Consider the following 23223-nt stretch of genomic DNA (forward strand, 5'->3'; position numbering starts at 1 on the left):
TCACCGCCATCATCTGCACTCCAAGTGATTACGTTCTGATATCAATGCAGCTGAAGGCAGGAAAAGAGATCTGGGATAAGCCAGGTTTGGAAGACACTTGCATGTACATTTTTAATTGATGAATTCATAAAGACAAATTCCCAGATAAAAGTGATTTTCACAGATTCATAACTCCCCATGTTTGACAAAATACACCCCACACAGGTAGGTAGAACCCAACTCGATGTTAAACTCTACCCATTTGGAAACACTAGTGTCCTTATCCCAATTTCCAGATCATGAAAATCGGCCAGCAAACCTGAACTTCTAATTGTATGCTTGGGCGTCCCTGAAGAAGCCGGGCTTGCGAAACTAGGGATCGCAATATACTGTCCTTTTAGAGTGCAAGACATCTCTCCATTGCTTGTTTTCCTTTGCATTTTGCTTGTAGAATAAATGCTCTGAAGATGATTTCCCACCTGTATAGCAATGCTTCACACCATTGTGATTTTTTCCGGCTCTATGGATCGATATGGGGAGTGCAGAACTTCTAAACCATTGGAAATTCAGGGTTATTGGCCACGGTTTGTGATCTGGATATTTGAAGAATGACACTGGTGTCTCCAAATGGGCAGTGTGAGCAGGGTTCCCCCCGCCCAGCTGGTGTATTTAAAAGTTTATTTTTTTTATTTTGTGTTTTGACCATTACGCATTATACACTACTAAGTGACTTCTTTGGTATTTATTAAATTTACTTAATTTATGTACAAGTATAAAAGTAAGAGGGCGTTTTCTGATGAGATACACCAGAATGTTTTCTCCACGTCTCCTTGCCCCTTTACTCTATACAGTACATGTGCATGCTTCAGATACAAGTTCAATCTATACTCATCTTGTCTATTGGCTTCAGCCATGCTGTAAATTTCAGTGTTCAGTTGCACCTTGTCTTTTGCGATATTGAGAATAATAGGTTTTTCAGCATTCGCTGCTTCGGTTATACAATGTGATTTATTTTAATGGCTTTTTTGGAGATCTTTAAATGCCCATACGTCTTACAAAGCAGTTAAAAGTGCACCCACTGGCTCACAAAGAAGAGTTTCATTATTAAACCCTGCAGGGAGCTAAAGTGAGAAGACATCAGTGTTCCAAAATCCAGCCAAAAAGTCAGTTAAAAGTTAAAAAAAAAAAAATTACAAGAAATTAAGAAAATAAGATTTTAACAACACAAAAAAGCATTAAAAAATAAAATATCAGTGTTCATGAACTCTCTGCTGTATACCGTATCAGCTGTGCACTTCCTATGTTCACAGTTACCTTATGGTTACCATACTATAGCAAATTCAGGTTATTTTTCCATGAGATGTATTCTAACATTTTGAGAACCTAACCATATCTAGTAAAGAAAAGTCTCGATAATGATCACAATCAACTATTAGGGTTGACACCAGACTATTGGGAGCAGGTAAGGATAAAAATTTTTTTAATGGACTAGTACTATACCAGACCTATAAATGACAGCAGTGTCAGGGAAGGTCAAGTGTCTGACCGGCTTCAGCCGGTGATTGTGATGAGTTAAACAGTAGACTGCCATAGACGGCAAAAAAAACAAAAAAAAACTTTCAGGCTTTCTTTAAAGGAATATCTGAACTCACAGCCCCCAAGCTACATCGCTCTACAACCTTAGTTGGTATTTTTTGGGTGAAAAAATGTCTTACATTTCACAGTTCCGGAGCGGTTAAAATATTGAAACTTTTTTTTTAGTTTTTGATTAAAAGGGGTTTTCTACCCCTGTCTTATTACCATGAGGCTGGAGTATACTATATATAAAATACTGATGTAAAATTCTGACCAAATACAGAACGTGGCCTAAGGCTACTTTGAAGCGTTGGCCTGGGACTATATGGAAAGATCTGACTAGACCGATGAGTCAACAGGCTGGCTTCTCCCCACAATGCTCCAGTTGATTGATCGGTCTTTCCATAGGAGTACACCGATATTTGAAAGTCCCCGTCCAGCGTGTCAAAGTAGGTTCATTCTGCAATGTTGCAGCATTTCAGAGAAAGACATACCTGGCATTAATCATGCAGCTAGTGTCAGATTCATGCTTCCTGTGGTTCTAAGGACAGGATCCCTTTAATGAATTTCCACTTGGGCTACATGGGCATTTGTACTTTATGAGTGAATGTATTCCAAGTTATCTAGGTGCATAACCAGACTGTCTTTTCTATATCACATTCCATGTTCTAATATTCCATTTTTACATTATAATCGTGGCTTAAAGGGAATCTGTCGTGTGGATTTCACCCCCACAAACTATATCAAAGGCAAGAAAAAGAGTAAGAACACACCGGCGCTCCCAGAGGATTTAGAAAATATACGTCGAAAGCTGCTGGTGCCTAGACAGCTACTGTGCTGAGTCTGTCATGTGTCAAAAGAAGAGAACATAGTATGCAAATTAGGTCACCGCGCTAACAAAGTGAAAGAATATTCACTGAGCAAGTTCAAACACCAGCGTACTTGGGTGAACCTTAGGGTGCTGATATACATGCACTTAAAAAACCAATCCAGATGGATAAATCAATAACGCACTGGCTGGCAGCCACCTATAGTAGTGATGGCCAGTGCTGTAATGTATGTAAATGGCTGATCTGGGCAAGAATATTTTAGCGTGATGAAACAGCCACTAATGGTACTAGACTGGTACCAGGATGGGATATCAAAATGCCAAATAACAAACCACTTCCTCGTAGTAACCGATGATACTAATCATATGTCCAAATGCAGTAGCAAGTCAGTGTCTAAAAGAAGATTACAATTGGAGAAAAGTAAGGCAAACACTTACTGATGTTGTATAGCTGCAGTGTCGGTGCAAAGTCTGCTCCGGAGTGCTGGTAAGTCGGAAGAGAAAGAGGCGACCTGCGGCCTGTGTGTCCAGTGCTTGGGGGTCAAAGCGGCGGTGTGGGGCGGCAGAGCTACGGGGAGCGTCCTCCCCTGCTTGTGTCCGACCGCCACATGCACCTGGAACACCGCTGATCGGCAAGCCTCGGCCGAAGGCGTCGCTAGATGGAAGCGGTGTGTGTGGGGGGCGTGATCTGGGTCACCTGGAGTGAGAAGCAAAGAGCGGGGGACGGGTGCCGAGCTAGACCCAATTGCCTACGCGTTTCTTCGTCAGGGCTGAAGGTCCCGGCTGTCTCCTGCTCTTTATATAGGATCCCTTGCCCACCATTAATTAGAAGAAAACACAAGCCGCATGGAAACCTCAAACAGAAAGGCTGGAGGACTGGTTACAAGCTGAATGTTTATACATAAGTGTGTGGTGAATACAATATGAGCGTTATTATATCCCACTGTATCCTATGAAAAAACGCGAGCAATACACGTAAGACCAAAACAACTTTTATTAAATTAAATTAAAACGGGGAATTTGGATAAAACTAATTCGATTAAAAAACTAATCAGGTTAAAAATATGAGTGTTATCTAACCCGTAAATACCTATACATATAGTAGAAATTGGGGGACCCAATACGCACAAGGTCCAACTGGGAGCAAAGGAGAAAAAAAAAAAAAAAGAGAAAAAGAAATATAAAGAAACAAGGAAGGGGGGCATAATATTAGAGATTAAAAATAAATAAATGAATGAAGAGCTATAAAAAGCTATACAAGCTATATTTTATTAATTATAATCTAGATTATTATCTAAAAGCATATAGCTCAACCTCATGGTTCAAACCCCAAGGGGCTTAACTATCCAGCATAAAAATCCACTTGGATTCGGTACATGACATTAATTCTATATAGTCACCTCTCCTCCAATTCTTATGTACCACCTGAATGCCACAAAATGCTAGCCCTCTTGTGGACCTCCCGTGGTGCTCTTTAAAGTGTCTCGAAAGAGGATGGCCTACAAAGCCTTTCTCTATATTATTAAAATGTTCCTTCAGTCGATCCATAAGTCTACGATTAGTGCAGCCTACATAGGTTTTATCGCAAGGACATTTGATTAAATAGATCACCCCCGATGACCAACACGATATGCCATCCTTAATTAAAAATTCCTGAGTACCGTCGGAATTATGGAATTTACGTTGTCTTATTTTCCTAAAATTCGTGTGCACACAACAGGAGCACGTACCGCATGGTGTGAAACCTGGATTTTGTGAGGGTGTTCTTTTGGTAGGATCCTTATTGGTTGTTGAAGCTATAATATTCCCTATTGTTTGCGATTTTCTAAAAACGAACTTCGGATGTTTCGGTAGCAGTTCACCTATCACTTTATCTGACTGGATTGTTAGCTGTTGTGAATTCCGTTCTCGAACTCCCTCCTGTGGTCATGAATGGTACTTCGGCGAGTTCTGTCCGTGGACTCCCTCTGGTGGCTGTGAGTGGAACTGCTGGTTCTGAGGTTGTTTCCTCAGCTGCCCTCGTTTGCGGCTAGGCTGGCTTTTCTATTTAACTCCACTCAGATCGTTACTTCATGCCAGCTGTCAATGTATCGGTACTGGTTCAGATCTCTCTCGGATCCTTCTGATGACCTGTCTACTCCAGCAGAAGCTAAGTCCCTGCTAGTTCATTTGTTGTTCATATTGTACTGAATATATTTATTAGTAGTTGCTAAGTTCTAGTCCAGCTTGCTAACATGATATTGCCTTGCTAGCTGGAAGCTCTGGGGTGCAGAGTGGCACCTCCGCACCGTGAGTCGGTGCGGGGGTCTTTTTGCACACTCTGCGTGGCTTTTTGTAGTTTTTTGTGTTGACCGCATAGATCCCTTTCCTATCCTCAGTCTATTTAGTAAGTCTGGCCTCCTTTGCTGAAAACCTGTTTCATTCCTGTGTTTGTGACTTTCCTCTTAACTCACAGTCAATATTTGTGGGGGGCTGCCTTTTCCTTTGGGGAATTTCTCTGAGGCAGGGTAAGGCTTTATTTTCTATCTTTAGGGGTAGTTAGCTCTTAGGCTGTGAAGAGGCGTCTAGGGAGAGTTAGGTACGCTCCACGGCTATTTCTAGTGTGTGTTATAGGATTAGGATTTGCGGTCAGCAGAGATCCCACTCCCCAGAGCTTGTCCTGTCGTCTAGTTTAACCATCAGGTCATTCCAGGTGCTCCTAACCACCAGGTCATAACAGTACAGCTGGCCCACAAAGTGTTAATGCATCTCAATAGAGGGATAAGAGAAGTTCTGAGACCATTTTTTTTTTCTCTGCAGTGTGTTTTGTCTTTTTTTTCCCCTTAACCTCTGGGTGGTTCAGGACTCAGGTGTAGAGATGGACATTCAAGGTCTGTCCTCTTGTGTTGATCAACTCACTGCAAGGGTACAAAGCATTCAAGATTATGTAGTTCAGAATCCGATGTTAGAGCCTAGAATTCCAATTCCTGATTTGTTTTCTGGGGATAGATCTAAATTTCTGAATTTCAAAAATAATTGTAGACTGTTTCTTGCTTTGAAACCCCGCTCCTCTGGTGACCCCATTCAGCAAGTGAAAATCATTATTTCTTTGTTACGTGGCGACCCTCAAGACTGGGCATTCTCCCTTGCGCCAGGAGATCCTGCATTGCTTAATGTAGATGCGTTTTTTCTGGCGCTTGGATTGCTTTATAACGAACCTAACTGTAGATCAGGCAGAGAAAATCTTGCTGGCTTTGTGTCAGGGTCAGGATGAAGCGGAGGTTTATTGCCAGAAGTTTAGAAAGTGGTCTGTGCTTACTCAATGGAATGAGTGTGCCCTTGCGGCAATTTTCAGAAAGGGTCTTTCTGAAGCCCTTAAGGATGTTATGGTAGGGTTCCCCACGCCTGCTGGTCTGAATTAATCAATGTCCTTGGCCATTCAGATCGATCGGCGCTTGCGTGAGCGCAAAGTTGTGCACCATTTGGCGGTATCCTCTGAGCAGAGGCCTGAGCCTATGCAATGTGATAGGACTTTGACCAGAGCTGAACAGCAAGAACACAGACGTCAGAATGGGCTGTGTTTTTACTGTGGTGACTCCACTCATGCTATCTCTGATTGTCCTAAGCGCACTAAGCGGTTCGCTAGGTCTGTCACCATTGGTACTGTACAGCCTAAATTTCTTTTGTCCGTTACTCTGATTTGCTCTTTGTCGTCCTACTCTGTTATGGCATTTGTGGATTCAGGCGCTGCCCTGAATTTGATGGACTTGGAGTTTGCCAGGCGCTGTGGTTTTTTCTTGGAGCCCTTGCGGTATCCTATTCCATTAAGGGGAATTGATGCTATGCCTTTGGCCAAGAATAAACCTCAGTATTGGACTCAGTTGACCATGTGCATGGCTCCTGCACATCAGGAGGATATTTGCTTTTTGGTGTTGCATAATTTGCATGATGTGGTCGTGTTGGGTTTGCCATGGCTACAGGTCCATAATCCAGTATTGGATTGGAAATCAATGTCTGTGTCCAGTTGGGGTTGTCAAGGGGTACATGGTGATGTTCCGTTGTTGTCAATTTCTTCCTCTACTCCTTCTGAAGTCCCTGAGTTTTTGTCGGATTACCGAGATGTATTTGATGAGCCCAAATCCAGTGCCCTACCTCCTCATAGGGATTGTGATTGTGCTATTAATTTGATCCCTGGTAGTAAATTTCCTAAGGGACGACTTTTCAATTTATCTGTGCCGGAACACGCCGCTATGCGGAGTTATATAAAGGAGTCCTTGGAGAAAGGGCATATTCGCCCGTCGTCGTCACCGTTGGGTGCAGGGTTCTTTTTTGTGGCCAAGAAGGATGGTTCTCTGAGACCTTGTATAGATTACGCCTTAATAAAATCACGGTCAAATTTCAGTACCCTTTGCCTCTACTGTCTGATTTGTTTGCTCGGATTAAGGGGGCTAGTTGGTTCACCAAGATAGATCTTCGAGGGGCGTATAATCTTGTGCGTATTAAACAGGGCGATGAATGGAAAACAGCATTTAATACGCGCTTTGAGTACCTGGTGATGCCATTCGGGCTTTCTAATGCTCCATCTGTGTTTCAGTCCTTTATGCATGACATCTTCCGAAAGTATTTGGATAGATTCATGATTGTATATTTGGATGATATTTTGGTCTTTTCGGATGATTGGGAGTCTCATGTGAAGCAGGTCAGAATGGTGTTCCAGGTCCTTCGTGCTAATTCTTTGTGAAGAGGTCTAAATGTCTCTTCGGAGTTCAGAAGGTTTCCTTTTTGGGCTTCATTTTTTCCCCTTCTACTATCGAGATGGATCCTGTTAAAGTTCAGGCCATTTTTGATTGGACTCAGCCTACATCTGTGAAGAGCCTTCAGAACTTCCTGGGCTTTGCTAATTTTTACCGTCGCTTCATCGCTAATTTTTCTAGTGTTGTTAAACCATTGACTGATTTGACCAAGAAAGGTGCTGATGTGGTGAAATGGTCCTCTGCGGCCGTTGAGGCTTTTCGGGAGTTGAAACGTCGTTTTTCTTCGGCCCCTGTGTTGCGTCAGCCAGATGTTTCGCTCCCTTTTCAGGTCGAGGTTGATGCTTCTGAGATTGGAGCAGGGGCTGTTTTGTCTCAAAGGAGTTCTGATGGCTCTGTGATGAAGCCATGTGCTTTCTTTTCTAGAAAGTTTTCGCCTGCTGAGCGTAATTATGATGTTGGCAATCGGGAGTTGTTGGCTATGAAGTGGGCATTTGAGGAGTGGCGACATTGGCTTGAGGGAGCCAAGCATCGCATGGTGGTTTTAACGGATCACAAGAATCTGACTTATCTCAAGTCTGCCAAGCGGTTGAATCCTAGACAGGCTCGATGGTCGCTGTTTTTCTCCCGTTTCAATTTTGTGGTTTCATACCTTCCGGGTTCTAAGAATGTGAAGGCCGATGCCCTTTCAAGGAGTTTTGTGCCTGATTCTCCGGGAGTTCCTGAGCCGGCTGGTATTCTCAAAGAGGGGGTAATTCTGTCTGCCATCTCACCTGATTTGCGGCGGGCGCTGCAGGAGTTTCAGGCTGATAGACCTGACGGTTGTCCAGCGGAGAAACTGTTTGTCCCTGATAGATGGACTAGTAGAGTTATCTCTGAGGTTCATTGTTCGGTGTTGGCTGGTCATCCTGGGATTTTTGGTACCAGAGATTTGGTGGCTAGGTCCTTTTGGTGGCCTTCCTTGTCACGGGATGTGCGTTCTTTTGTGCAGTCCTGTGGGACTTGTGCTCGGGCCAAGCCCTGCTGTTCTCGTGCCAGTGGGTTACTTTTGCCCTTGCCAGTCCCGAAAAGGCCTTGGACGCATGTTTCCATGGATTTTATTTCAGATCTCCCTGTCTCTCAAAGGATGTCGGTCATCTGGGTGGTTTGTGATCGCTTCTCTAAGATGGTCCATTTGGTACCCTTGCCTAAATTACCCTCCGCCTCTGATTTGGTTCCATTATTTTTCCAGCATGTGGTTCGTTTGCATGGCATTCCGGAGAACATCGTGTCGGACAGAGGTTCCCAGTTTGTTTCAAGGTTTTGGCGGTCCTTTTGTGCCAAGATGGGCATTGATTTGTCTTTTTCTTCGGCTTTCCATCCTCAGACAAATGGCCAAACCGAACAAACTAATCAGACTTTGGAGACCTATCTGAGATGCTTTGTTTCTGCTGATCAGGATGATTGGGTGACCTTCTTGCCATTGGCTGAGTTCGCCCTTAATAATCGGGCCAGTTCGGCTACTTTGGTTTCGCCTTTTTTTTGTAATTCTGGTTTTCATCCTCGTTTTTCTTCAGGGCAGGTTGAGCCTTCGGACTGTCCTGGTGTGGATTCTGTGGTGGACAGGTTGCAGCAAATTTGGACTCATGTAGTGGACAATTTGACATTGTCCCAGGAGAAGGCTCAACGTTTCGCCAACCGCCGTCGCCGTGTTGGTCCCCGACTTCGTGTTGGGGATTTGGTTTGGTTATCGTATCGTTATGTCCCTATGAAGGTTTCTTCTCCTAAGTTTACACCTCGTTTCATTGGTCCTTATAAGATTTCTGAAATTCTCAATCCTGTGTCGTTTCGTTTGGCCCTTCCAGCTTCTTTTGCCATCCATAATGTGTTCCATAGGTCGTTGTTGCGGAGATATGTGGCGCCTATGGTTCCCTCCGTTGACCCTCCTGCTCCGGTGTTGGTCGAGGGGGAGTTGGAGTATGGGGTGGAGAAGATTTTAGATTCTCGTATTTCGAGACGGAAACTTCAGTACCTGGTCAAATGGAAGGGCTATGGTCAGGAGGATAATTCCTGGGTTGTTGCCTCCGATGTCCATGCTGCCGATTTGGTTCGTGCCTTTCATTTGGCTCGTCCTGATCGGCCTGGGGGCTCTAATGAGGGTTCGGTGACCCCTCCTCAAGGGGGGGGTACTGTTGTGAATTCCGTTCTCGAACTCCCTCCTGTGGTCATGAATGGTACTTCGGCGAGTTCTGTCCGTGGACTCCCTCTGGTGGCTGAGTGGAACTGCTGGTTCTGAGGTTGTTTCCTCAGCTGCCCTCGTTTGCGGCTAGGCTGGCTTTTCTATTTAACTCCACTCAGATCGTTACTTCATGCCAGCTGTCAATGTATCGGTACTGGTTCAGATCTCTCTCGGATCCTTCTGATGACCTGTCTACTCCAGCAGAAGCTAAGTCCCTGCTAGTTCATTTGTTGTTCATATTGTACTGAATATATTTATTAGTACTTGCTAAGTTCTAGTCCAGCTTGCTAACATGATATTGCCTTGCTAGCTGGAAGCTCTGGGGTGCAGAGTGGCACCTCCGCACCGTGAGTCGGTGCGGGGGTCTTTTTGCACACTCTGCGTGGCTTTTTGTAGTTTTTTGTGTTGACCGCATAGATCCCTTTCCTATCCTCAGTCTATTTAGTAAGTCTGGCCTCCTTTGCTGAAAACCTGTTTCATTCCTGTGTTTGTGACTTTCCTCTTAACTCACAGTCAATATTTGTGGGGTGCTGCCTTTTCCTTTGGGGAATTTCTCTGAGGCAAGGTAAGGCTTTATTTTCTATCTTTAGGGGTAGTTAGCTCTTAGGCTGTGAAGAGGCGTCTAGGGAGAGTTAGGTACGCTCCACGGCTATTTCTAGTGTGTGTTATAGGATTAGGATTTGCGGTCAGCAGAGATCCCACTCCCCAGAGCTTGTCCTGACGTCTAGTTTAACCATCAGGTCATTCCAGGTGCTCCTAACCACCAGGTCATAACAGTTAGCCAGTGCTTATGTATAATTTTAGTAAATTGCTTATAGCCATAATAATATTGTGTGACAATAGGTAACTGTTAAATTTGTTCTGGAATACCCCTTAAGGTAGATATATCTCTCATTGTTTTGTGTATAAGGGTGTCTCTAGATGTTTCATATACCTCTTTATTAGCTGCATCTAGCAAGTCCTTAGGGTAACCTTTTTCCAGAAATTTACCTGTTAAGTGTTCTGCCTCAGTTGTATAGTTCTGTATTTTAGTACAATTTCGTCTTATTCGAGTAAATTGACTTTTATGGATAATAGTCAACCAAATGGGTAAATGGCAACTATTTATGTCGATAAAGCCATTAGAGCCCACCGCCTTACGGTGGCACTTTGTTAGCACCTGATTGTCTTCAATAAAAATGCTCAGGTCTAGAAAATGTATTTCTGTTTTGTTAGTAGTAGCCGTAAACTCCAACCCAAAATCATTAAAATTAAGGTTGGCAATAAATGCATCTAGTTCATATTGAGGGCCATGCCAAATGAATAATACGTCGTCAATGAAGCGTTTCCACATGACCAAGCCAATATTGAGACTATCTGTAAGTTTGATATGTAGCTCCTCCCATTTGGCTACATAAAGGTTCGCATAGCTAGGAGCGAAGCGGGTACCCATGGCCGTCCCCCATGTCTGAAGGTAGAACTGGCCGTCATAGACAAAGTAGTTGTGCTCTAAAATAAATAAGATACTCTCTATGATAAACCAGATCTGTGTTTCTTTATAGGTGTTCAATTTGTTCAAATAATATTCTGCCGCTTCGCACCCTTTTGAATGACTTATCACCGTATAAAGTGACTTAATGTCCAATGTCCCTAAAATGAAGCCACTCGCCCAACGTATTTTTTCTAGTATTTGGAGCTTGAGTAATAGACATACATTTCTGAAGGTGTGTGTCAACATAGCGTGATAGATTCAATGTCAAGCAGTTGATCCCCGAGATAATAGGTCTACCCGGTGGGCGCATTTCATCTTTATGAATTTTAGGGAGGTAATAAAATACTGCCACACGGGGGTTTTTATTCATGATGAATTGAAATTCTTTTTTGTTTAAAATGCCTAAAGATTTGATGCTAAGATGTTAACATTTTTAACATAACGTTCGGTGGGGGTCATTGGTTAGTTTCTTATAGGTGATTTCATCGTTCAGGAGTCTACCGGATTCCTCTTGATATGCCGTCCAGTTGAGTACGACAATACCACCCCCTTTGTCCGCTGGGCGTATAATAATACCGTTATTCTCTTGGAGGTCAAATAGTGCCTTTCTTTCGAGGTTATTTAAATTCTGAGAGCTATATTTTGGGTTTTTTCTTTTTATTTTCCTAATATCTTTGCTTCTCACTCTAGGTGTCGTCACCCAGATCACGCCCCCCACACACACCGCTTCCATCTAGCGGCGCCTTCAGCCGAGGCTTGCCGCTCAGCGGTGTTCCAGGGGCACGTGGTGGTCGGACACTAGCAGGGGAGGACGCTCCCCGTAGCTCTGCCGCCCCACACCGCTGCTTTGACCCCCAAGCTCTGGACACACAGGCCGCAGGTCGCCTCTTTCTCTTCCGACTTACCAGCACTCCGGAGCAGAATTTGCACCGACATTGCAGCTATACAACATCAGTGAGTGTTAGCCTTACTTTTCTCCAATTATATCAAAGACAAGTCCAGCAATACCTTTACATGGCAGATCTGCTCCTCCGTTACTGAGAAATCAGCGTTTGAATTGATATGCAAATGTGGCTTTAGAGCTGAAGTCTCGGTCACTCCAGCTCTATTCCTCGCCTCCTGCTTGATCTGACTCTCGTTTGACTGAAGTCACACAGCACAGAGGCAGTTAGTTCAAGCAGGTGGCGGGGGATAGAGCTGGAGTGACAGAGGCTTCAGACCTACAATAGCTCTGCAGTCTTATTTGCATATCAATTCAAACGCTGATTTCTCCGTAACTGAAGAACGGAACGGCCATGTAAAGGTATTGCTGGATTAGTCTTTGAAAGAGCTACATGGATATATAAATAGTTTTTTTTTTTGGGGGGGGGGCAAAATCCTATTGATTCCCTTTAATAAAAATGGACTGTGTATATTATGGAATAGTCTCCTCTACTATAGGATGTTGTGTGGTGGAAACTTTTCATAAATCTTCACAACTTTGAAGTTGCAACACCGTTCCCGATACATTTGTACTTGTCAGAAAAAGTGGGGCAGGAGCGCAATATGGACTCAGTTGGATGGTTATATTTCGATTAAATACATTGATAAATCTGACCCACATTCTTGAACGGGCTCAGCACATTCTTCTCTGTACAAAACATAATTGGAGCAGATTTATCAATACGGTCTAATTCAGGGACTAAACAGACTCGAGACACGCAAAATCTATCACAGTGGTTCCTGCTGTGTGATAAATCTGGAGAATCCTCAGACCGTCTCGTCTCAGTTTACACCATCTATTACTTGGCTTACTTTGTGCCTGAAATGTCACATATATTTTTTTAATGAGCTACATGTAAAAAAAAAAAAGGTCCAGTTTGTTATTAAAAAGCAAGGTGCGCTTCATTTACTGTCCCCAGAGTCCAGGGCTGAGTCTCCGCCGCGGCCCCGGTGTCTGATACGGTCTGCAATGCTGACGTCACATCGACAGTGACAACACAAAGTTAGCTCAGTACTTCCAACGGGGGCGTTTATTCTACACGGGGAAAGCCACAGAGCTCAGAGATTGGCTACTACGCTGTTGGAGTGACGCCAGTGATACAGCCAATATAAAACATCGGGAGCAGCGGCAAAGACTCAGCACTGGACCCAGCAACAGAGCCGAGCACGGTTTTATTTTTTTTAGAATAACCTGCACTCAAGGACTATAATTTTCTGAAAGGGGACAACCCCTTTACTTCTGATTTATAATGAGGTTGTTTTTCTTCGAACGCTTCCCACCAAGACTGTTGGTGACATTTTTGTCTGAAAATCGGCAGGTATTTAAGAATGGGTCTTTTTTTTGTTTCTGCAGCCTCTATATATCACAGTACATAGACTGCAGAATGCCATTCTGCATTGTATCCATCAGCCAGTTTTGATCGTTCAGGTTTGCGGCTCTGCTATCCTGGATAATCTTGTAAGCCTAGTTAAGGAAAAATCAGAGTTGAACTTTGATATGGTCATAAATGAGCTTAGAAGAACGCTTAAGGTTTGTGCCCACATTTTTTTTTTTAATGAACCCACTGACTTTGAGCCAATGGACACCCAAGTAGAAGTATTCCATGCTGAAAATTGAACATTTGGATTGGCTTATAAACTTTGATGGGTCAGTTTTCAGTGTGTGTGCTGTCCGATCTGACAGAACTTGCATGTGAAAATCATTGTATAAATAGACCCCAAGGCTTACAGACTCTGCCGTCAAAACTAGCTCACCGAGCCATTGTTAACACATTCCATAGCCAGCTAGGTACTGTTCAATAGTAAAAACATATTGCCTGTTAACTACTCATGTTACAAAAACCTTTATGTGATTTGAAATCAAGTTCTTAGTCACGTCAAGTTGCCATACAAACCCAGAAGGTGTGTTGAACTTCTCTGTCAGCTATGTACAGTGATACAGAAAAGCTGCAGAAGCTGATGAAAGCATAAGTTTTAACTCTGTTGCAAATTTTTTTTCCCCAAAAACCTCAGCAACCCTCAACATCCACTACTCCCTCCAACATCCTCGACCACCTCCTCCTCAACATCCTCCACCACCTCTTCCTCCTCTACCACATGCTTCTTCTCTACCTCCTCAACCACCTCCTCCTCATCATTATCTACCACCTCCAACATCCTCCACCACCTCTTCCTCCTCTACTACATGCTCCTTCTCTACCTCCTCAGCATCCTCTACCACCTCCACATCCTCTACCACATGCTTCTTCTCTACCTCCTCAACCACCTCCTCCTCCTCATCATCTACCACCTCCAACATCCTCCACCACCACCTCCTCAACATCCTCCACCACCTCTTCCTCCTCTACTACATGCTCCTTCTCTACCTCCTCAACATCCTCTACCATTTCCTCCTCCTCTACCACCTCCTCAACATCCTCTACCACCTCTTCCTCCTCAACATCCTCTACCTCCTCCTTGAACCTCAACATCCTCTACCTCCTGTTCCACATCCTCTATCCTCAACATCCTGCTCCTCCTCCACATATGAAAAATGCCTCCTAAGGATCAAAAATGTGAAACTACAATATAATACAACAATTTTACACAAGTACGAATTACTGGTTTAAAAAAAAAAAAAAAAGTTTAACACTCTTCTGTGCGAAGGTTTACCGATCTATACCTCACGATCTTTCTGACTTCACCGCACTAGCACTATTTGGTATTATTGATTATTCATACATCTCGCCGTGACTTTCAGCAGTCACGTCGTGTTGGGGGCACTGATGAGAAAGGAGTTTGATATTTCACGTTAATGATAGCCCTCCGCTCCGATGCAGCAGGAATCAGCCTTCTCAGTCTTAAAAAGCATTTAAGAAATGTCATCCTTCATTAGAAGGTTCGTCAATCAAATACCACAAGTTGACTCACTAACATGCGTCGCTGTCACTTGTTCAGTCGTTGCGCTCAACACATTTAGAAAAGAAACAAAATTCACACTTTCAAACAGTAAAAACAAGTCTATCAGAGTGACGGCATCATACAGACATCAAGAAACAAATCGATTTAAATATACTGTGTCAAGAAAACAAACAAAAAAATCTGATATTTCTACAAAACTGCAAGCACTGGACTTTCTGAACCAGAAATGATGTAAAATCTCTATGTACCTGAAGATCAGAGGCTAAACAACAAATTACAATGCCAATCTGCTGCTACGAAGGGAAGCAGGATACCTTCATAAACATGTCGCTTTAAAAACCATTTTTTTTTCCCATCATCCAGATGCTTTAGTCTACTTGAAACGTTTCGGAAAAGTCTGAAATGTTTTACATTTTTTTTTGCACAATTATACCCCAGTGGAGTACGAAATCTAATTATTTTTTTGTTTGCTTAGTTGAAGACTAACTAATCAAACATCGCTCAATGTTTTGATAAATTTGGCAAAAATATCTGCAAATGCAAAGAAGAAGCAAAAAGAAAAAAAAAATATTTAAAGAGGTTAATACATATCACGATCCCAAATTCTTCAAAATGCCAGAAATATTCATTAAAAGTTTAGGTTTGAACAATTATATAGCCAGAAGTTATTTTTTGCAGGAAAAAACGATTTGTGAAGGGCGTTACTCCATCTTTACAGACTTCATTTCCCATTAGCCTCTCCTATTAGGAGTGCTCTCTCCTCACCCAACCTCTAGAACGCCTCCTTTACGTTCCCTATAGTAAAGCAGTACAGCTCTGGCTTCTTTGCACATTATAAGGATCTGCAACCCTCTGCTGCTGTCTAAGATTGCATGCTGCAGTACATCGCTCCTCACAGCTCCATGCTGCAGTACATCGCTCCTCACAGACCCATGCTCCAGTACATCGCTCCTCACAGCCCCACGCTCCAGTACATCGCTCCTCACAGCCCCACGCTCCAGTACATTGCTCCTCACAGCCCCATGCTCCAGTACATCGCTCCTCACAGCCCCGTGCTCCAGTACATTGCTCCTCACAGCCCCATGCTTCAGTACATCGCTCCTCACAGCCCCGTGCTTCAGTATATCACTCCTCACAGCCCTGTGCTCCAGTACATCGCTCCTCACAGCCCCACGCTCCAGGACATCGCTCCTCACAGCCCCGTGCTCCAGTACATTGCTCCTCACAGCCCCGTGCTCCAGTACATTGCTCCTCAAAGCCCCGTGCTCCAGTACATTGCTCCTCACAGCCCCGTGCTCCAGTACATTGCTCCTCACAGCTTCATGCAGCAGTATGTCGCTTCTCACAGCCCCATTCAACTGCCATGTGTCTGCAGGTCTGTCTGTAGTGAGCAATTAAATTACACCTGCTGCCCATAAAACTCTATGGAGAATGAAGCTGAAGAGAAATTAAAACAAAGGCACAAGGCGAAACTGCTGTGGCCTCTAGTGCAGGGGTGAATACTGCAAACAAAAGTCATAACAGCTGGAAATTGCGTTATTCCTCATGTACACACGCGACAGCTTATTATCTTATTCTGAAAAAGTCACTTGAAAGTGCAGTTACACTGTAAACCTTTTCCGCTCCTACCTTAGTGTGTAATGTTCTACATCTTTACTAATTTACAGCAAGCAGTATTTGGCCTTAGCAGAAAAAGAGATACCCTATAGTGAAATTGTTTTCTAAGCACAAATGACTGTTCAGAACAAGCTTGGCACGGCTGAGCAGTTCAGTGCACCTTACCACCGATTTGTTTTGGATCTACCTCTGCCATCTTATTTCTTGATTGCTCTGGCTTTAAAGGAGGCAGAGTAGGGTGAATATAAATGAAAATATGAAAAGTCAACAGGAAGCTGCAAGTTAACTGTTCGGCAATGCCAAGGGTGCACTAAGCTCCTGTGCTTGGTTTGACCAGTCATTTTGTTCTAAAAGCCTCCCTTTAAAGGTTTCTTGGAAAAAACAACAATCTTCGGTCGCTGCAGACATTATTAGAAGTGGAATTAGAAAGGATAGGGGGATAAGCAAGACAAAAATGTCTGGAGACTCTTTTTGATCAGTTTAGACAGGCTGTTGTCTCCTAGTACACAGCACAGGGCCTGTTTAGCGCTTTGCTTGTATTCTGCTCACATCGTGTAAATAGTGGAGTGGCTCTAGATTCACATAAGCTTATTATTATTGTTGCAAGGTAAATACAGGCTGCTCTGTAACTACAGTTGTGTCTTTTCTTACCCGTCCTCTTGACATATCCCAGAAGAATGATTCAAGTTAGTCGGCTCTGAAAAAGAGCCGGTATGGTTTATGCCATGATTCTATATGTGGAAACACTGGGGATGTGGATGTGGATTGCAGATTACTGTGGGAGCTGTTGCGAACCAATGTGACACCACTAATTACTGATGATCTATCTAAACCCCTAGTAGAATACCTTGAGACAGACATGTGACCGCTGCAGTCAGTCAGTCAATTTCAGCCGCAATAATGAAATGTTGGTAATTCCTGCGGCACGTGCATGGCTGCAACGGTCACTTGCCTGTTTAGACCAAACTGAAAGCATAGAGGTTGCAAGGGGACCCATCAGTATTAGAATTGGCGTGAGGAGGGATCGGTAACGCGAGCATTTTTCATTTTATTAGTTTACAACATTCCGATTATTTTTTATAAAATTATCTAGACTGTCCTATTAATGAAGTACTCCGGAGATTTGTTTTTCTTTTTTTCCCATTCATTCTGTAAGTAGTCCACCAAAGTACACAATTCAGCTAGTTATACATTATTTAGTCGTTCCTTTTTATCCAAATATTCATGGATTCCTAAGTTGGAACATGTTATCACACGGTGACCCGAAGGTATTACATTACTTTATGGTCTGTGAAGAGTGTCACCATCTCAGTCACCAGATCTGACTGTATGACTGAAGTTTTGCCAAGGGTTAGATAAACTCTTATCACAGTTACTGATTATTATTATACAGCTGCTGTCACACAGTTATAATGAAGTATTACGACAGTTCAGCCTACCTGGCTGTTCACATATGATATAACAGCTTATTCCCCGCTTAATTGTAAAGTGCTGCGGAATATGTTGGTGCTACAGTATATAAATAAAAATTATTATTATTCCAGAAAACTAGAGGAGAGGGATGTATTATCGCACTGTCCCTACAGCAAGCAGAAATCTTGCTGGCTCTAGCTGACCATGTTACACTATTCTGATGCACCTTGAGATTTATATGTGAAGAAAAAAAATGGAGGGTGAAATCAAGGAATCTATATGGAGGCTGAAGAGAAGAAAATAGGAGGCTTTAATGCAGTGTAATAAACCATCAGCTGGAGGTGCAAAGATGAAAAAAAACTTTCTACACTGGCTCTTTAAAAACAATCTATCAGGTTTTGCTATAACTCAATAACAACATGACATGGGATCTGGGTCCCTGATTCCAGTTGTTTCAGTAAAATATTTTTTTTTTTATCAGCAGGAGATTACTGGAGGACTAGCTGCCTTGGGTCTCCTAGTCCTGCCCTGTGTAACCACACCCACTACACTGATTAACTGTTTTCTGTCCATGTGCAGTATACACAGAAGTCTGCCAATCAGTGATGTGGGAGGGGTAATACAGGGCTCGGCCTTCTGAGCTGTGCTAGATCAGCAGCAGCCAAAACAGGGAGAGTATAAAAAGAACAGTAATGCAGACCAGCAAGTGACACATCGCTGGAATCAGGGTCTCTGCCCCTACATCATGCAGCTCTCAGAATATATAGCAAAAACCTGCTGACAGATTCCCTTGCAGAGAGGTAAGAGTTGGACTCATTTGTACGGGGCATATATTAAATGGTCAGATGTGTAGGAATCTACAGTTGCCCTGGGGTGTCTGAAATATCCCATTATTATTTGATTTCTATATACATTCCCATCCATGAGCTCATAAATCATTATTATACGTATAGGATATTAGAAAACACTTCTAAAGTCCGTGACTTGACCTTCAACTTGATCTAGAGAAAATATAATGTTCTGTAACCGACAATTTACAGCAGGGGCATAATGGAGTCATTATGTGCTCAACATATTTAGCATGTTCTTACAGTTGTTCTATTTAAGAATCACCTAAATAAAGCCAAAGGCGAATGTAGAGCCTCATTAATTGTAAAGTGTTGATACACGGCAGAAGACACAGCTAGGGGTTTCAGTACTGCGCACTGCAAGCTATTTGGCCACATTAACAATCTTGTGCTAAGTAATATCCACAGAAATATGCAAATCAACCAGAGATGGGCGAAAGCTGCTAAGGTGCAATTACTGAGCTCACAGAATTCTGAGAATTCATAAATAAATTATAAAGTATGACTAGACTCCCTCCACAATATCGCTGGATTACCCACACAGGGTACTACTAGACCCACTAATCACTTTTTAAAGAGGTTGTCCATGCTTGGGGCTTAAGTCTACAGTCACTGTACGTGACTGCAGACTTGCGTTTCCTCAAAGCTTGCACAGTGCGCGCAGTCAGGATTCTCCAGTGCCGGAAAGTCATGTGTTCGCAAGTATGTGATTTGCATATTTCCAGACACATTCCAACTAGACATGCACTTATACTGAGCGAGGCCGTGCATGTCTTGTTGGCACATGAATGTGCGTATGCAAATCGCCTGACTGTTCCCAGAAACGGAGAATCCTGACAAGTGCGCACATTGCCTGCTGTGAGGATTCACAAGTCTGCAATCACATAGACTTGAACACCAAACCTGGACAACAAGCTTCGGAAGTTCTCAAAAAATAACCCATTGTTTAAATCTGTTTTATTCTTGTGGTATATGTATTTTTTTTCTTACATTTGGCACATTTTTTTTTCATGTTGCGACCTTTATTTAAAAAAAAATAAAATTGTAGCCTTGAAATTTTCACACTTCCACCAAGGTTTTTTTTAAATTTTTTTTAGACTCCTACTTCCTCCTAATTCCTGTCCTTTCAGGAAGCGTTTTCAAGAGGCTCCTTTTTCCGTAGAGGCAGGATTACAATCGCAGACAACACTTCTATACACAACTGATAACACAGGAGTCACAAATCATAATAGTTGTAATTTTTTGTTATCTCTTCACAATGACCTTTGCACACATTTATTAGATACTTAAATATAGATGATAGGGTTATGGCTATGTACACGTGTTGTTTCCTGAAGCAATTGTAAGTTAAAGTCTAAAAAGCCTCTTTGGCCAGAGTGAAAATTTAACTATCGTATTTCTATTTTTTATTTTTTTTTAGCATAGATTGGAATAGATAAAAAAAGGAGAGACAGCAATCGTCTCCTCTATCTTTCCAACCAGGACATTTCTTTTCAGCTTTGCACTAGCATTATAAAATGATAGTATAAGGAAACTAAACAAACCTCTTACGAGCCATTATCTGACCCAACACTAATGTTAGGCTTATGACATTTGATTCATATACAACCGTACAGGAACAACATTTAGAATGTGCTACCAGGTTAAAAAGTACCCATCACCAACTGGAAAATGCGGGTCTGGAATGCCACGCTTCTACAAGTGTAGATAAAAGGATGAGTTCCGCAGTGAACAGATCACTTGCATACTTTTTTTTTTTTTTTTTTTTTTTAAAGTCAATGAATTTCTGGGTCAAACTGACCTCCTTCCTCAGGACAAATTACAAACAGTAGTAACTACATTATCCTCAGGAAAGGGGTGGGTCTGACCCTGAAAGACATTAACCAATTTTATAGTTTTAAAAGTCATCTGCTCACCATAGAACTCATCCATTTACACCAGAAGTGCGACACTCCAGACCCCCACTTTCTATAACCATCACCTGATTCCAGAAAGGACCTTTGAGTGGATCCGGTAAAAAGGTGTTGACAGCAGCAGCTCCCTTGGACAAACTTGACTAAATGCTAAGAAGTGTTGTGTCCTTAACATAACAATCAAAGATGTGCCTCAGTCCTCACTAGGGACACTTACTACATTCATCCAAACAGGAGTTGTTGCCTTATGAAATAATTCCCTCATATTTTTTTTTTTCTTCCCACAGTCACACATTAAGGCATCATCAATTTGGGGCTGGCAAAACAAAATTTTCGGATGTCAAAAACACTCAAAATGATCCCATAGGATTTTCTACCAAAAGTTGGGACAGAACATCCAAGATGTAGGATCATGTGACGAGAGTGTGAACACGCAACCTTCAACGGCCTTTCTTGCAGTGAAAGAGAGTGAGCTCTCGCGCTTGGCACTAATCCATCGCTGCCGCATCCCTTACTAAGAGATTACCTTTTGGGAGGGAGGGCAGTGAGGACCCTTTCTGAGTAATAATAAAAAATAGCAGTCTTGGGTTTCCCACTCTTATGAGATAAGGGCAGCCCCAGATTGGTGATCGGTACTCTTTAAAATTTAGAAAAGTAGGGCAAGAGTTGAACTCGTTCACCAAAAGAAAAGGTAACCATTACTTACCAATGAATCATTCATTCCATTAGCAATGGAATGAAACTGAAAAGGGAGAAGATAGATTAGATATTAGAAAAAACTTTTTGACAGTGAGGGTGATCAATGAGTGGAACAGGCTGCCACGAGCGGTGGTGAGTTCTCCTTCAATGGAAGTCTTCAAACAGAGGCTGGACAGACATCATGTCTGAGATGGTTTAGTGAATCCTGCATTGAACAGGGGGTTGGACACGATGACCCTGTAGGTCCCATCCAACTCGAACATTCTATGATTCTTTGAACCCCTGGTCACTCCAGCATTGCCAGCCGATCCTTCAATGATGACGGCCAGTCCACCAATCAGGTGACCATTGCTGGCCAATCACTGGCCATAGCTGTCAGATGACATATATGTAAACATCAAAACTAAGGTTAATGATTGGCTAGAAGGTATGTCATTATAGCAGGACCAGAAGGGATCACCATAGCAGCAGAAGTCGTCATTGGGTAACTGTTGACTAGTTTCTGGATACCATGACATTTTCACCTTTTCTACAAACCTGGAAAATCCACTGAATGAGCTGGCTTTAGAAAGTCGCGAGAGGGATATATTCAAGATCAGATACCTCAAGAGTAAACCTTCAAGTCAACTTCTTGGAAGTTTGTAAATCTATTAACTTAAAGATAATTTTGAAGCAAAATGTCAAGTGGAAAAGGGGACAGGAAAATGTATCGCTTCTCCTGAAACCAAAACGGATTATAGAGGAGGAACTGAAATGTTTCTCGTAGTATTAACTCGAGTGCTTTATTGAAATTGTCAATTTTCTCTGCCATTAATGTAAAGTATGAATTCGCAATAAGTAATTACAGCACCCCGCACTAGACGTTATGCCAACATGAGCGAGGTTGGTCTCCTGGCGGAAAAAAAAAAAAGACAACAAAAAGTTCACCTTGAAAGTGAGATCCACTAAAAAAAAAATAATTTAAGGTTTACGGTATCCAGAATAGAGCAGGCTCACAATATAATTATAGCGTTATATCTCGCCGCTGGCTACTGCAGCTGCATATACTGGAGGTGTTTGGGTGATGGATGAGCAATAATGGCCTTTCTGGGCATGGAAAAGAAAATTAGGAGGGCTCAGTAAAGATGACGCTATTGGAGCGTGTCGGGCACAGGGTACAACCAATGGCGATTTGCTCCAGTAACTTAGTGATGATCATGGTTTCATCTGGAGACAAGTTAAAAAAAAAAAAAAAAAGATAGATGGCAAAAATCAATAGCGTTCAGTCTGATCTTTGATGCGGTAGAGCAGAAAGTGAACCGTAGAGGGAGAAGGAGGAAGACAAAAAAAAAAAGTAGCGGACCGAACGCACACTTGGGGAAAGAAAAGGGGGACAGGACGAAAGCTGCGACTCTGCTATGTACAGTATATTAAAATAATAGTGTGAAGAACCTAGAGGCCACGACAATAATCCCATTGTACATAGCTACTACAATGACGGCAGCAGAAAGTATAAGCGAGGGATCCGGCATCTCATCAGTCTGCTCTTATCATACACTTTAAATAATGCAGCGAGAGGTGGAGAGAGGGCATCGTTACAGAACCTGGATGTTGCATGGGGTGGTGACTCGCAGACTAGAAACGCAATAAATTATTTAGATCTCCAAGCAGAACTGCAATTATTTCTGAATTAATAATTACCCTGTAAAAATTAATCTATGTGAGCAGCTAAAGGATGCTTCCAGACATTTCGAGGCACAGTACAAGAGCTGAACACGCTCCAAGACAACAGGCAAAGATCCAAATCATTTCAAAGAAGCATAAGGCGGCAGGATTTCCTTGCTGATAAATTGGAAATCAGTAGGAAAAAAAACACACAAACTTATTTAAAGTGGATCTTCAGCTCACACTACAAAAGTCTTTTTAAATAAATTAGCAAGTTATTGTATTTTCCATAAAAGGGAATGTCAGCAGAAAATGACTGTTCAAACCAAGCACAGATGCTCAGTGCACCCTTGATGTGGCCAAACTGTTCAAAGCACCTTCCCACCTTTGTGTTCCTTTCAAACT

The 23223-nt window shown here is 42.6% G+C and overlaps 1 protein-coding gene across 3 annotated transcripts in view; it reads right to left on the reverse strand.

Annotated features, from left to right (window-relative positions):
- Positions 1-23223, reverse strand: part of PC (pyruvate carboxylase) — a 473285-nt gene that overhangs the window by 57905 nt on the left and 392157 nt on the right. The window lies entirely within an intron of this gene.

This window comes from Ranitomeya variabilis, chromosome 2, assembly GCF_051348905.1.
Source record: "Ranitomeya variabilis isolate aRanVar5 chromosome 2, aRanVar5.hap1, whole genome shotgun sequence".
In the NCBI taxonomy this organism is placed as follows: Eukaryota; Metazoa; Chordata; class Amphibia; order Anura; family Dendrobatidae; genus Ranitomeya; species Ranitomeya variabilis.